The sequence below is a fragment of the Numenius arquata genome, chromosome 5, assembly GCF_964106895.1.
Source record: "Numenius arquata chromosome 5, bNumArq3.hap1.1, whole genome shotgun sequence".
Classification (NCBI taxonomy): domain Eukaryota; kingdom Metazoa; phylum Chordata; class Aves; order Charadriiformes; family Scolopacidae; genus Numenius; species Numenius arquata.
Window position 1 is genome coordinate 61,872,526 of NC_133580.1, and position 13,837 is coordinate 61,886,362.

The 13,837-nt window shown below is 39.0% G+C and overlaps 1 protein-coding gene across 6 annotated transcripts in view; it reads right to left on the reverse strand.

The window, feature by feature from the left end:
• The window catches only part of LDB2 (LIM domain binding 2), a 221,922-nt gene that overhangs the window by 129,671 nt on the left and 78,414 nt on the right, over positions 1-13,837 (reverse strand). The gene's annotated exons all lie outside the window — the stretch shown is intronic.

A 13,837-nucleotide genomic window follows, 5' to 3' on the forward strand; every position in this document is an offset into this window, starting at 1 on the left:
GACTTGAATGACTACCTCATGATACATTGTACAAAAAAGCAAAAAACAAATTCTGACATTCTCCTCCTTTCATAGAATCATAGAATCATAAAAGGGTTTGGGTTGGAAGGGACCTTAAAGATCATCGAGTTCCAAACCCCCTGCCATGGGCAGGGACACCTCCACTAGACCAGGATGCTCAAAGCCCCATCCAGCCTGGCCTTGAACACCTCCAGGGATGGGGCATCCACAACTTCTCTGGGCAGCCTTTTCCAGTGTAACATACTCCACAACATACTTTTTTTGGTGTATTGTGGGTGACCAGTGAACTGATCAGAATGACCAGGTCCACATACCTGGGTTTAGGATAGCAGTGACTTGCCAAGGAGAAACAGACATTGATCCTAATTCTAGCAGCTGCAGCAAAAGCTTCACCCAAAGCCAGTGTTGCATTGCAGTGTTCAGATGCCAGGGGGTGTTCAAATTGAAGCTGACAGCACAATCTTAATCCTGCTTCCCTGTGCATCTGTATTGCAATAATGCAGACTGTAATTACATGATCACATACATTTGCACAAATGAATTTGAAAGTGTAAAAATTTACTACAATCTAGATATATGTGTGCACTTTTCTACAATCAAGGTATATTAAGACTAATTTGAAGTCATGACAGTCCACAATATTTCTACTGACATATTGGTTACTTTCTTTTGAAAAAGTTATTGCAAGGAACAGCTAACATTGTATTTACTGTATCTGAGCTCTACACTGTCGAATCACACCATTAGATTCTAAATAGGTCTTTTATCTTTGTTATTATTAAAGAGAATTGATGGGGGAAAAGAAGCTTCAGAAGAAAGCATTTTGGGATGCAAGACTGGCTTTCAAAGTGTGCCAAACACACGCATGACCCCATTCCCTGAGCAATGGGATTTCCTTTCCCTAGCCCTCTAGGACGGTCAGCTTGGGCTAACTGCTTGACCCAACATGAGGAAAGTACCTGGGTGTGGAGGAGAAAAACTGAACTACTGGGAGCCTGACTACCGGCTTCCCCTGAGGGAGGTGAGGAGCACCAGAGGGGCAGAGACACAGCTGAAGAGCAAGGCTACAGACCTCACAAAGACTAAAACAGGTGAAAAGGGCGGGAGGCAACGTGCTGCATAGTCTACCTTCTGCACATCTCTAGAAGAAAAAAAATTAAGCAGGTGTTTGGGGAAGAGGAATTGCCATCAGACCAGAGAAGAGCATTATCATAGAAACATGATCAGTGCTGGGTATGTAGAACAGACTCTTCCAGGACTAACATGCTTTTTTTGGAAGCAAGGGAGAAGAGCAGAGGGTTATTACCTCCATGCTATAAATTATTTCAGAACTAAAATTAAACCACCTTTTTTATCCAGGATGCTAGACATGGCACCTAGAAGGATGCCTAATGAAGGCATTATCACAAAGGGGTTCCTTCTCCGGAGCTAAATTCACACTCACTTTTTAGCTCAGTTAAGGACTGCTTTTCTGAAGCCAGTGGCCGAATCACCCTGCTTCGATCTGGATTGTGGAGAGGTCTCCAAGCTCACAAACTGGATTCCCTTCACACAAGAGGAATCAGATGGACTCCAGGAATGCACCTAATGCACGCCAGCCATTAACAGGCGTTCAGTTCACCAGACTAGTCCAAAGTAAGCCTCTGCAAGACAGGTGCCCTGTGGACCTCATGTCCTCCACATGAGCTGTTTTGCCCTCCAGATCCTCTCCTGCTGCACTGTATGGCTTAATAATGTTGATGTAGCCTCCAGCTACTAGCACAACAGATTATAACCTTAAATCAACAAGCTGCCCCTGAGAGTGCTAAAAGTACAAACTCTACCTTTCTAAGGTGGTTGGAGATGCTGGATCACCAAGTTGGAATGTATTGTCCAGACTTTCTCTCTATTTACTCGAGCACCTTCTCCCTACCTCTCTGCAGTAGTACATGAATTCACATAACGGGTCATGCACATTTTACCAAGCTAAGTTAAACCCTTCTCTCAGTATAAGATATCCTCTATTTCATTTTCATTCTAAAACTAGTGACCAATTCAATCAATTCAGTTGTGCATGCATGATGAAAAGAAGCAGAATATTAAACAGAATAGTCTGGAAAGGGCAGATACTCCTTTGTTTTCCAACTCGATAAATATTTTCTCGGTGCAAGGCCATGTTCTGGTTCAACATTTCTCTTTGCCTGGACTTTTTTATCTTTTTTTTTTTTGTTTTTTTTTTTTTTTTTTTTAAATAACCATGACCTGGAGCATCCCTCTGGATTACAGGATTTGATGCATAGCCAGCCATGCATGTGCAACTGTCCCTAAGAGCCAAGCCTCAGCAGAAAAGCTGGTGTGCATACAATCTTGAAACAAAAATAGCTGTCAAATCAAAGCTAATTTGCCACAAAAGAAAGCACTGATCCTCAGTTAGGGAATACCAAACTAGTTTGAGTTCGGGACTGCTTAAAAAAAAAAAAAAATCATAGGGATTTGATTTTAGAAAAGAAAAGTGTATTTTTAATTTCTCTAATCTCATTTAATAATGGATGAACTGATTTTCTTTAAGTCTGAAAGGGAGGAAGGGAGTGCAGAGGAGAAACAAATACAGATAATATTGGTTCTTGAGAGTGAAAAAAGTTTTAGTCTCTGAGCAACTAAAAGAGGTAAGGGAAACACAAACAGTTATACAGCAGGCTGCTGGTACCACGTGCCACCAAAAATATGTTAGTTTAATGCTCCCTGGACCAGGGTTTCATTTTACCTCATTTTACTGAATTAAATCATGTACTACAAAGGAATTTGGATCTGAATGAAAGGAACAAGATTTATATCAGGATGAAAAGTAATGCCCTATTAATTCAGGTCCAGACATTAAAGACAAAAATAAAATTGAATTACACAGTATTCTAATATTTCTGCACTAGATAAAATTGTATATAAAAGCCTTTTTCATAGCCAAATGGAGATGGGAGCAGTAATGGATTTTTAAAAGATACAACAAAATGGTCAACATCTACTTTCAGGCACCCAGTGAACTGCCCAACTGGTGTTGACTCAAAAGCTGCTGCTGAACAGACGGCTGTCCACTGATGCTTCTCTGCACACGTTCCTCCACTATGTCCAAAAAGGTAAACTTCTAAGACCTTCTAAGACTTTCTAAGAAAAGCAGCTGTTTCAAGCTGAATGGTATGAAAAAGGCAACACTGATAATGAAGGAATCGCCCTTTCAAGACACCATAGTCAAGGTACAGCCCCTTTGGCTGAAGGAACACTTACAAGCAGCACTTCATTCTGGCATAAAGGTATGGAAGAGACGCCACCTGGACTCCTGTCCAATGCTAAGCTGCACATGATAATGCCCGCAAGCAATAAACTTTTCTCAACCAGTGAATGACGACCCACGTGTCTTGTCTGGGTGACAGTAATGAAACAGACCTAGACAGTGAAACCACAAGGTTGCAGGTAAGTCCACGTGCTGTAGCGTTATCTCCTCAGCAGCCCAGACCACCTCTAGTGCATCAGAGCTAGCCAGTATTCCTTCTCTTAGCTTTCCCATACAGTATAAAATCAAGGCACCAACACTTACTTTCAATGACTTGGAGCTAAGATCCTTCAGAAAAGAGCAGCCCTGGACTACTGGACCTGGATTAGCACTTCATTTTGTGCAGGCAGAGCTGAGCACTGAACGATGTCCTTCAGGAGACAGGACATTCACAGTAGTTCAGTAGAAGAGCAGTTTGAACTCCACAAAATGAAAAGAATATCACAAATCTCAATCATTCTGTTCCAAATCCAATACATATTCCTATAAACAGTCCTCTCTAATGTAAACTTTTAATAGTATGTATATATTGGCTACATTTATCTTGAAAAATCCTAAAAAAATACTCGTCAGGAACCCATTTCTCTGAGAAAATAAGGAGAAAAGAAACAAGAAATGCAAGCTACTGCTTACACTGCCATATGCACCGGAATGAACTTAAACTACTATGGTATAAAAGCTGTAAGGATCAGAATAGTGGAACAGCAAAATGTCAGCAACATTTTAAAGGTAATATAATTTGGAGTGCAGAATTCAATATGATAAAGAACGATAGCCACTGTATAATATCTCAGCCTTCTCATACACAGCAGACTTTAAAAAAAAAATCATGACTACATTAATTCAAGGAAACTTCCAATATGGAATTGGGAACAGTATCTCAGTGTCCAGAGTCAGCTTCTGGCTCAATTTCTACTAATCATGGTGCTGCAGCTGACCCGGTTAAAATGTATTTCTATAAAAATTCCATTTTTGGTGATGTTGCATATTGTGTTCTCCTAAGCCATTTAAAAATATTGCACTACAGTAAATAGCTAGTGCCTAAAAATAAGGTGCATCGTGTGGAACAGCACTACCGCATCATTGAAATTCTATGTAAAAGTTTTATTAAAGTTTTATTTGTACAGTAAACACAAACATGCACATTTGTGTAACAAACCCAACAGTATATTCAGATGCACATTTTCATATTTGACTGTGTTCTATTTGTGTGTGCATACATGCCTGCGAGATTAAATTTTTGGGTAGAGATCCTATTTTGCAGCAAATTTTTTATCTGAACTTTAAAAAGATCACCTGCACCTACAAGCCTTGTCCTGCCTGTGTTCTAGAGCCGTGAGGTCTGCAACACCACATACCTGCAGTGTTAACTGTATATGCACAATAGAGAATTTTCAAATTATTGCAAAGTTATCATAACATACATAAAGCTCCCAGACCCATTAGGATTGATATTCTGATTCACCTACACCTGAGGATTCAAAAAGGGAAGAAAAAAGTCTGATGATCCACTCTTTAGTTACTCAGTGCTCTATAAAAGGAACTTAGTTTCTAATACCTTCAGGCAGTACGTATGCTCCAAAGCATTATAGTTTATACCGGTTGTGGGTAAAACTACTATACTTAGTTAAATGTCTCTCTTTGGTCTAGAAATGAGACAACGTGAAAATACGCTCTGCCACAAAGTTTCTAGGTTTTTGTGGTATGGCTTAGGTCATCCACAGAGTGGGCTGTTTCACTTCTGAAAAAGAAACAATGTAAGTGTAATAAAAGAAAAGAAAGAAAACGAAAAATGCAGAATTAAAACTAGTAAGGGAAAGATACATATAATTCTGGATTTGGATGAATATTCAGACTGAGTCCTGTTTCTTACAGGAACTCTGTAAGTATGTTAGAACATTTTTCTGCAAGGACATAACCTATATTAACTGACCATCTTAAAAATCACCTGATAACTTTAAAAGTTGAAGTAGTAACAACCACATATTTTCAATTTCATATCAAAAATATTTTAAAATACCTTAGTATATCAACATTTTTATTTCACAAATTTAAAAAAACCTTAACAATCTATATTTAATGTACTGATGCCATCTGAAGCCAAACACTGATCTGCCTGCCAGTTATTCAGCAAAACAGAGAAAGTACTGACCAGTTCTTCACAACTGCCATCACACTACGCAAAGAAAGATATCGTTTACCCTGGGTTTGTGATAGTGAGTAGTTCTTTAGTATTTTGGTCTAAAATGCTTTTGATTTCCATTATTTTGCATGGATTTCCAGCATTTTATTAACATTGTCTCCAACAGAGAGAAAGAACTGAACGCTACATAATTTGGACCAAATGGGTGAACCCAAGCCAACCACAACAAAGGGATTATTTGTATTGGGCAGGGGAAAAGCCCATAAATCACTGGGATTCTCTCATGTTAATTTTGCCTTTATTCTTCCTGCTCTCTGAATGGACCCTAGACTCCTATAACGCACCATGTCCTATTATATTATGATTTCTCCCAAAGAGGGCTTTTCGCTTAATCTGTTTATACAACAGCAGAATCAACCTGATTGACTGGGATTTTGGTGTGCCATTGCAATTAGAGGCTATATATAATTGTGCAATATTCACATTAGGAGTTTAGTAGCCCTTTTCCAGGTGCCATTTTACAGACGTAGGGTCTCGGACACTGATTTGTATAACATGCTTAGTAACAAGCAGAAGAATGAAATACCCATGTGTAAGACATCTGAAATCTTATATTTATTTGTAAAATATTTGAACAAGAGGTCGATGGGACAGTTTTCATCATAAACCTTCCCATGGAGCTCCTAACTGGGGTTGCGTGTGTACATACACGCATGCACACATGTGTTGCAGGTGGCTGGCACTTCACAGTAAAGAAGACCTTTTGTATTTTAAAGGTATTGGTAACTCAGAAGCGCAGGAATATTATGCTAACTAACAAGCCTGCAGCAGGCAGAGGTGAAGGTCTAATTCATATCTACTGGTTGCAAATCAGGAACTAGAAGGAATTATTCCTTTGGCACCTGCCAGTAGTATGGAGAAAAAGAAAAATGCATGTTATGAAGGAAATTGGTGGAAGATTAGTGTGGGAAGTCTTGCATAGCCAGCAGTATTAGAAAAACATTATTCATTTTGTTAAAAATGAGAAATAGCAGGATGTTTTTAATCACAAAAAGTTTAGCACCTAAGATGAGAAAATAATTCCGGAATTTGTTATGATGGCTGAGACCGAACCGAGCTGGGGGCTGAAAGCTGGCACTTCCTTTGGATCCAGTGACTCCAGGGAATCAGATGTGGGTCAGACACAGCCCCTTGGATGGTGGAGGCTCCATGGCTTCCCCAGGGAATCTGTTCCAGCACCTCATTTTTCGTACCGGTAGGAACTAACCCCTCAATGTACTATTTTTATGCAATTTAAGTCCAGCATCTCTTCTCCTGCTCATCACAGATACAGAAACAGAACATTTTGCCTTTCCTTGATATGCTTGTTACTATGTCCCATTTTCCCCTCTCCTTTTCCCCATGTTTTCTCTTCTGTAGACTGACCAACTCATATTCTTTTTCACAGTAAGACTTATTTTCAAGACTTTTCCTTTCCTCTGGACACTCTCCAATCAGACCACATGTTTCCGTACAAACGCCATCCAAAATAAGCATTCAGTACAGACAAAGAAAAGGCAATCCCAATCAATAGGAGACATACAGCTGGTGCTTCAAAATAGTGGATTGACCAAAGTTCAACTGACTGGGACAAAATATGGGTAAAAACTATCCATGAAAATTAAGAACCTGTTAAAAAGACTTGATAAGATATCCAAAAGCCCCAACTATACGGTGAGAAAGAAAACAACTTTGCCAAAAAAGTTAGTAGAAAAAGGAAGGCAATAATCAGAAGGAAAAAACCCTGATAATTAAGATGAACATAGAACGTAAAAGCAAAGAGAAAAGAGGTGAAAACATTCTGTAAAAACACATTATGAAATACAAAATATTGGAACAAGATGCTGAAGGTGGCAGTGAAAAATCCATGACTGTATGGGCTAGAGAAAATAAGAAAGACCTTGAATTTTATTCAAAACTTAATTTAATTTGGAAACAGGAAATTTGTTAACATCAATATATAAAAAGCTTTTTTGTTCTACTTTTGGAAAGAATGTTGATCTTGAGATGAAAAGTGCTCCCTAGTCCATCAGCAGGTAAGTCTTAAATAGTGTCTATTAGGAGTAAATGTTTTAAAATTAGCAGTTCTAAGAGGGTTTTTTGCACATTTCTATCTCGTGTTATAAAATAGTAATTAAAAAAAAAAAGAACTACCAAGGGAATTAAAAAAAACTCAGCACCTTTGTGCTGATATTTAAGAAGGGACACTATACAGTCAGGTAACTATAACATAATACAGTTGCTTGATATCAATCCAGACAAAACAGTGAAAAAAATTATACAGAATTTAACCGACAAAGATTGAAGTGAAAGGAATGTAATTAATGCCAGTCAACATGGGTTTATGTAAAATAGGTCTTGTCAAACAAATCTCATTTTATTCTTTGATGAGCTTACAGAAGTTTGGGTGATAAAGACAAGTGCATAGGTGTAAAACACTTAGCCACCTGTAACACATTTGACTTGCTAGGGCATTGCTTATATTCTTAATAAAAATCATTAATATACACTTTTAATAGAGCATATGTAAAATGGATTGAGAACTCCTTAAAACACTAATTTTAAGAAGTAATCATCAACTAGAGATCACTAACTGGGGGGTAGAAGTGCTAGTGGTGATTCATAGGCACCTGTGGATCTATTAGACCTGATTTTAAAGAAATTTTCATCTCTGTTCTGAAATTAATCTCAAAAGTATTACCAAGAATCTATGAAGAAAACAACACTAGAAGAGTGGTATATAAAGACAGACCAGGCAGTCACACAGAATACTCTGTCTCCCTAACTAAGCTAGGCCAATTTACTGTTGTACCTCAATGCTCAAATCATGTTTAATGACTGGGATTTCTCTGGGAAAAAACATAAAAGGAAAAATTCCGAGCCTGTTCCTGGAAATACTACAATCTGTTTCTCTTGGCAAATTTGATTTTCTCTGTAAGAGTTACGTGAGAGAAGCCAGATGACAATTTTATAGAAACCTGGGGTGATGATAACGTACCGTGCTAGCCTCTCGAAAGCATCTTTTTTTGACAATAGTTAAGCAAGTGGGTAATATGTGGCGAACTTTGCCTGTTTATTCCCAAACTATGTTCCCTGCTTGTAAGAAGTGCCCACTAGACGTAGCTTTCCACTGTTTACTCCCGCAGAAGTTATCCAACAAAGGGCTGTAAAGTTACCAGTATCACACAAGTTCTAAACAGGTACTAAGTTTACACAAAGGTAGAATGAATCTGTTGTGGTTCACTCACTGTGTATTCACTACATAATTTGTAGTAAAGTCTAAGATACACCTATGTAATATATTCTAAAGGCACACAGAGAAACTTCGATAAGCACTTTAAAGCTGATGATTTTGGCGCAAAACTGTTGCCCAGAAAACTCTACCTCTAGTATTCCAGTTATCAAAAAATCAATAAATGAAGAAAAATCAAGCAGGGTTCATGCAACAAATAGAGAAGATGAACAATAAATGCATAAAATGCAAAGCATGGTATAGTTATATTGTACATTCCAAACGCAAGCTGCAGTAGCAATTATAACACAAAATGCATATTCAATTATCAGCTACAGATTCAGAGTAACAATAAAACTGGAATCACTATATTTTTCTAGGGATACACAGAGCAAAAGAGCTCAACTGGTTACTTCTGAAATTTCTGCTGTGTAACATTACGCAATTGTCATATAAAATTGAGTGATGGAAACCCATTAAAAGTGCCTAAAATCCTCAATACATTCTATATCTATAGGCTTACATAAATCCATTTTGAGGACTCCATCATACCTACCACACATGAAATTTTTTTACAGCTACAAATGTGAACCTCATGCTTTTGCTTCCTCACAGTGTATTATAGGTCCTCCGTGAACAGAAAGCATTTAGTGAACAGAAACGTAGACGAGCTCTAATTTTTTCTTGTACGCTGGCAACTGCATCCATTCTGCGCTCACTTTGCTCTGAAAGAGTTAACTTTCCAGCTCCCATTCTCTGCAGTGCTGCATAAACACTGCACATTATTCTTACTGAGCATGCTTCATCTTTCCTGTCTCCACAGTCTTGGGCTGTCAATCAGCTGTCAGTCCCTACCACATCAGCACCGTGCGCATCACCAGGCTGTCAGCGCGGCAGCTGATGAGACTCTGCTAAGAGCTGTCAATCAAACTTGTTTCTCTTATCTGTTCGGGAAATATTTTGTCTCTAAGAAACAAAGAACCTGGGCAACAATGGATCAGAGTCTAGTATTTACTCTTTTACAGGGATAGAAGGCTCTTAACAGGAAACGAATCCACAACAAGGGGGGGGGGAAATTGCTCCATTAGGCATATTTTGGTTTTTTTGGTTTTGTTTAAATCCTATTTACTTCTTGACCCAATAAATCAGGGCATAATAAATTAAAGCAAATTTCTTTTTTCTCTCACTGTAAAATGAATTTCACAGGTTTACTTCTAAGTTTCTGTTGAATATAATTCGACGCAGCTTAAAACAGGTAGCATCTCTTTGGTTTTGGGACTCTTTCGCTGCCTTTAGGCATTGGAACGTGTGAGCTTTCTCTCCATCTCACTGTAGCCAAAAAGCCAGAGTAGAGAAAACACAATTTACACCTCTGTTACATTAAAATATATCTTTTTCTTTCTGTAATGTTTCTCATTAAAACTCAATTTCAACATACAATTTAATAACATGAGTAGGGTTCATAGATAATAGCAGACCAAAAGAATAGCTGAGGGGTGTAAGCAAGCAGGAGAAAAACACACATTTTCAGTGGACATTTGAAAGATCATAGTATCTTCTTTCGGGAATGCTGTACCAGAGAGGAAGAATTGCAGAAGGTAAAGTTCTTACATCTACAGAAATAAAATACTGAAGAAAGACAAGAAGAGCTGCAAAGATGGGCACAGCAGTGATTTCGGGTCTGACACAGAAGCTCTGCATGAAAAGTTGAGCTGGGCTTTTAAGTGCACATCTATCTGAGGCAGAATAACATTCTGCAAAGATAACTGGTCTGGGTCTAACAAACCTGGCAATCAAATTAATTAACAGTGGTGAATCACAGAACAGATCTCTACTCTTCCCAGGGCATAAGTAAGTATCTTTACATGCTGTGCCATACAGATATACAGGCACATTTAAAGCCAGCTCAAGTATCCGCACATAGTGCTTGTGCCAAGTAAAGTAAACATAACCCAGTGATTTAAAATCCCCACTTTGACCAGTATCTATTTTTGCCTACAAATTAAAGAATCTCAAAGCTGAGAGTCGTAGGCCCAACAGTGAGACTAGCAAAGGGAAGAGAAACGCTTATTCTCAATATAGAGAGGTGTGCTGTAAAACACGATAATGTGAAAGGCAGGCCTAAAATTATTTGTTGTTTTTCATAAAGCTTCAGTTTAGGGCCATGACATTAAATTAGCAGCTTAGTTTTCTGAGACAAAAAAAAAAAAGTAAAAAAAGTGAATTTACAACTCTCACAGTTTCTTGGACAGAACTGCATATTAAAAGTTAAAAGAAACAGGAGGCAAGTAAAAATAGTATTTTTTTAAAATCTTAACACTTACACAAACAACGATCTACAAGCCTGATTCACATTTGCATTGGGCTTGGGCTGTCCAGGTAAGAGCAGAGGGAAGAGAGAGCCAGCTGGGATATGGGCTGTGATAGGAAACCCATGGAAAGGAAAAGTTTAAAGCAAGTACGGAAAAGAAGCCACCAGAGTGGTTTGGGGACTGCTGTGAAGATTAGAGAAGAGCAGAAGAGAATATGCAAGTTCCCAGCAGCCTCCCACAACGTGTGGGGGCTTTGAAGAAAGAACCTGGGGCAAAACACCATGCTCCTCCTTGTCTCTGGTGGCTTAAGGTAAGAGCCGGATAGTCCCCGAGAACAAGGAGAGAAAAGGACTAGAAATCGCCATAACTCAGAGAAAAATTGTGGCCAACGAAAAACTACTTGTCCTTCCACACACCCCCCCAAAAGATTTTTTCTAGAATTGGTTTGCTCCAAAAGAGGATATTTTAGTTCCCAAAAGAGAGGCGGAACCATTGCCCAAAGGAAAGAAAATGAGGTGGCAGCCACAACCAATGTCAGAGATGTAAGCAAATGTCTCACAGGCTGAAGCAAGACAAAGGCAGGCAATTTTGAGCTGAATCCTGAAGCAGAGGAAAAGAGGTCGGCATCTTTCATCACCTTCAACTCAACAGTTGCCTATTTCTCTTTTCTAGGGCCTAATCTTGGTTCCCTCCATTACCGTTTGTGTCTGCAAGAGTAAGAGCAAGCAATTTGGTTTTTCTCTTCTCTTTCAGCCAGCTCCGAATGTTTTTAATGCCCACTACATATTAAAGAGCGTGCACGCTGGGTGAGGAGGCAGGTGTCTCGCTGAGGACAGCATGGATGGAGATCATCACCTCTTCCAAAACTCCCCGCTTGGTGCTGCCACCACTCAGCATACTCAGGCTCATCTAAGAGGATCTCCAGCCTACTGGCCAGTGATTTCACTGTTGGAATAAAGGTACTCGGTGACATTATGATCTTTGGGAGATGTCAAGACCTTCCATGGTCATAATGGAGTATGTGCATGGCAGAACAGAGACCTCGATCAGGTGTCTGTGCTCAGCAAGGACCTGCTACAGGCAGAAGCAATTTTCTGCTAATGTTTGCACCCAAAAGAGAGCAGACTGCTCTGTTCTCAACTCCTGGACATATTTTTGGACACAAACTTCCTTGGTAGGAAGAGAGGGTTGCTCTTAACACACAACCTCCACTCTGTACCCTCCCCAATAAACACCAGAGGTGTCCCTGAGCAGGGACTCGGACAACCTGGCACCCCCAAGGCTGCCCTCAAAGCCCGCTGAGATGGCAATGGAAGTCCCAGGCTGGAACAGCTCAAGCACGCTCTTTAGAGCATCACTAAACAGGAATACTGCTCGTGTCAGAAAGAATCTCTAATACTGTAGTTCAGAATTACATAAATATTTACTAAGGAAGGAAAGGAAATGTGAATGAACAGAAAGAGCCCTAAATGCTGAGCTTTAATTCCAGATGCTAAGAATAACACCAAAAGCAACAACAGTTTGTGCAGAGGCCAGAAATTAAAATTCCAGAGGAAAAATCCTGTGTACTAGTCGCTTTTAAAAACGTGCCTACAGTAATTTGATCTTTCAATCACGCTTATCAGCAACAATGCTAAGAATTGCAGTATTGCCCCGTACCAAACTGTCCCAGTTACAGATAGTACAACCATTATCAAGCATTTGTGACAACAGGAATATTTTACTCTTTGACAAATTCTTTCATATGCAGCACTGTTTTCCAGAAACACAACTCCCGCTGATCTAACTGGACATTAATTGCTTTTTTGCTGATGTATCTGTGCCTTCTGGACTGATAACACAACTAGCAAATCTGATATCTGACAAGTTGACTCAACCTAATCAGGACAGATCAGCTGTTACCACCGTTGCTATAGGCTGTAATTTGAGGACCTTTACAGAGTTATCACTTGCTTTGAAAGGCAAGAAACTGTAATTCTGTCAACACTAATCCCAGAACGTGCGTTCAAAGTGGCTGTTATTTTTTCTCCAGGAGAAGGCAACACTTGTCAAATAAATACCTGAGATAATTGATAAAAGGAATTAGAAGTATGTGAGTGATACGCTGACAATCAATCACTCTCACGAAAAAGAACCTTGCAAGATTCAGAACATTAAGCAGAGAGCACAAGCTGTCACCATGAAGCAGGGGTCACTCTGAATGGAGTGAAACAATTGGCAATGCAGTTTTTCAATGTTTACTTATCTCTCTCTTGCTTAGTGCTAAAGCTGAGTGAATTATTCACTTCAAACAATTTGCTCAATGAATTTTACCCCCTTTTTCTGCTCAGTGTATGCAGGCAATGGATACCAATGCCATCAGATTTATCCACTGCTTCACTTTTATTCAAGCTTTCATTTAGTGCTTGATTGAGAGCGTTCTAGACTTCCACTGCTATTCAGACAATATCCAGGGCAGGTCCTTAATGTGTGCAAACAGCATAGATCCACACAGCTGATGGAATAATGATTATCTACACCAGCTAGGATATAGCTTTTTGGTATTTTTTTTTTTTTGTGATCCCTGTTTAAATCTAGTAGCCCTTCCAGCAACAATACTGAAATTTTTATACAAAGTTCCCTTTTTGTGAACAATTTTGCTCACAAGACTCAACACTTGAATGTTTGTGGAAACCAAATAACAAAGAGTGCAAGCACAAAGAGTCCAAAGCAAATTAATTTTATAAATCCAAAGTTTATATTATTTGCCCTACTCCACTAGGAAATAACTTATTTTCATGTAATAA